This window comes from Lampris incognitus, chromosome 15 (assembly GCF_029633865.1).
Source record: "Lampris incognitus isolate fLamInc1 chromosome 15, fLamInc1.hap2, whole genome shotgun sequence".
Lineage (NCBI taxonomy): Eukaryota > Metazoa > Chordata > Actinopteri > Lampriformes > Lampridae > Lampris > Lampris incognitus.
Window position 1 is genome coordinate 48,248,942 of NC_079225.1, and position 2,757 is coordinate 48,251,698.

A 2,757-nucleotide genomic window follows, 5' to 3' on the forward strand; every position below is an offset into this window, starting at 1 on the left:
TTTCTAGCAGTGACCGCTTCCTGAGCAAAAACTGGGAGGGTTTAACCGAGAAGGTCAGTGCCCGATTGTCTAGGTGGACTTGGATCCAGCCTCAGTTGTCCTATAGGGGGAGGGTCTCGATTGTTAACAACTTGATTGCCTCGATGTTCTGGCACCGGTTTACAGTTTTAGAACCTCCGGACACGCTCATACGGGAAGTACAGAAGACGCTAGTGGACTTCTTCTGGGGAGGCTTTCACTGGACCAAGTCTGCTGTGCTGTTCCCTACCAATGCTGGAAGGAGGCCAGGGCCTGATTGACCTCCGCAGTCGCATCATGGCCTTTCGCCTTCAAACTGTGCAGCGCCTTTTATACCATGACCAGCAGCGACTTTGGAGTGGAACGGCGTCTGTTTTGCTTCGGAGGGTCATGAACCTGAACTATGACAAACACCTGTTCTTTCTTGACCTGGCTGGCATGGATTTCACGACAACACCCTTCTATCAATCTGTTCTCCGCGCTTGGAGAACGGTCTTGCGCACCAACAGGGACTACTCCCAGCTCTATGGCAGTGTCGGGGAGGAGCCACTGTTCCATAACCCACTGATACACTGCAGGATGCTCAGCTCGGCAAGTGTGCAGAGATCCCTCATAAGAGCTGGACTTACGAAATTAGCGTGTCTCAGATCAGGAGGACAGTGGAAGACGGCGGGCATTTTGAGCCAAGAGACTGGCTTTAAATCTCTTCGTTTGATGGAGAGATTGTTTGGGAGAAGTGATCAGTGCACTTCCTGGCTTCTTCAGGGAGGTACTAGGAGCAGAGTGTGGAGAGGATCAGCCAGCTATGCTGCCTGTCTTTCCATCTTTGTCAGTCCGTGCGGCAGTGAAGAGCAGGAAGAAGTGAAGGGGGCCATTTCTGTCCTTTAAAAAACGCCGGAACTACATGACCTCTCAAGCACGTCACAGAAGGCCTTGTACGCAGTCACTGTAAAGGTTCTCAACAGAACATCACTAGCCGGCGTGCAGGAGTCGAGGTGGTGAGTTGTTGGCACCAGGCTCATCCCCCAGGGGCAGCTGGAGGTCCTTGTACAAACCCCCCATTGAGAAACGCACTGCGGATCTACAGTGGAGGGTGGTACACGGGGCTGTGGCTACGAACAGACATGTGGCACACTTTGATCCTAGGGTAGGGAGTCAATGCTCTTTCTGCAATGATGAGGAAACCCTACAGCACTTATGGCTTAGATGTCCCAGGTTGGGCCCTCTTTTCTCTGTACTGCAGCGGTGGCTCAGAGGTTTAGGAGAGGTTCTTGCGGACAGCCTGTTTGTCTTTGGTCCGAGGTACATGGCAGCACAGTGCAGACGTATCACCTTGGTTAATGTTTTGATAGGACAGGCGAAAATGAGCATTTGGCTTAGCAGAAGGAACAAGATGAAAGGCACAGGGTCCACAGACGCCATGCTCATGTTCAGGGGTCTAGTGGCTGCTCGGCTGAAAATAGAGTTCATGTTCTTCAACCTTAGTTCAAACCTAGAAGGATTTATTTCTATGTGGGGACATGGGGATGTGCTGTGCACAGTGGAAGACCAAGTGCTTATTCTTAATCTTTGAAAAAAGGGGAAATAGGGGAAGGTGTATCCTTTGTTTTTACTGTGTATGGCGATTGTTGTGTTTTTCCACTATGTATATGCGTTTTTGTGTTGATGTTATCTTGATGTGACTGAAGAATTGGAACATTAAAGGCTTGGTTAAAGGTCAAGGTCTCTCTCTCTCTCTCTCTCTCTCTCTCTCTCTCTCTCTCTCTCTCTCTCTCTCTCTCTCTCTCTCTCTCTCTCTCTCTCTCTGTCTCTCTCTCTCTCTCTCTCTCTCTCTATTTATCTTTCTCTATCTCTTTCTCTCTCTCTCTCTCTCTCTCTCTCGTCTCTCTCTCTCTCTCTCTCTCTCTCTCTCTCTCTCTCTCTCTCTTTCTCTTTCTCTCTCTCTGTCACTGTCACTGTCTCTGTATCTTTCTCTCTCTCTCTCTCTCTCTCTCTCTCTCTCTCTCTCTCTCTATCTTTCTATCTCTCTCTCTCTATCTTTCTATCTCTCTCTCTCTCTCATTCTCTGTCTCTGTCTCTTTCTCTCTCTCTCTGTCTCTGTCTCTGTCTCTCTCTCTCTCCCATTTTTTTCTTCAGTTTTTCTCTCTTGTCCATTTTTTAATTCAGCCCTGTCTTTTTGTGGTTTTGTTGAGCAATCTTTCAGCTACAATCAAGATTTATTCGTAAGTGTACTGTCTATATGTAGTAATATGTACAGTGTACTGTCTATATGTTGTAATAAGTACAGTGTGCTGTCTATATGTACTGATATGTATAGTGTACTGTCTCTATGTACTGATATGTACAGTATACTGTCTCTATGTACTGATATGTATAGTGTACTGTCTCTATGTACTGATATGTATAGTGTACTGTCTCTATGTAGTGATATGTATAGTGTACTGTCTCTATGTGCTGATATGTATAGTGTGCTGTCTCTATGTAGTGATATGTATAGTATACTATCTATATGTAGTGATGTGTATAGTGTCCTGTCTCTGTGTAGTGTTATGTATAGTGTACTGTCTCTGTGTAGTGTTATGTATAGTGTACTGTCTCTATGTAGTGAGGTGTATAGTGTACTGTCTATATGTAGTGATATGTATAGTGTACTGTCTATATGTAGTAATATGTATAAAGATATATAATCTTGTGTTCATGTTGACACGTTGTCGACCCAAACGTCATCCTCTGTGGCTG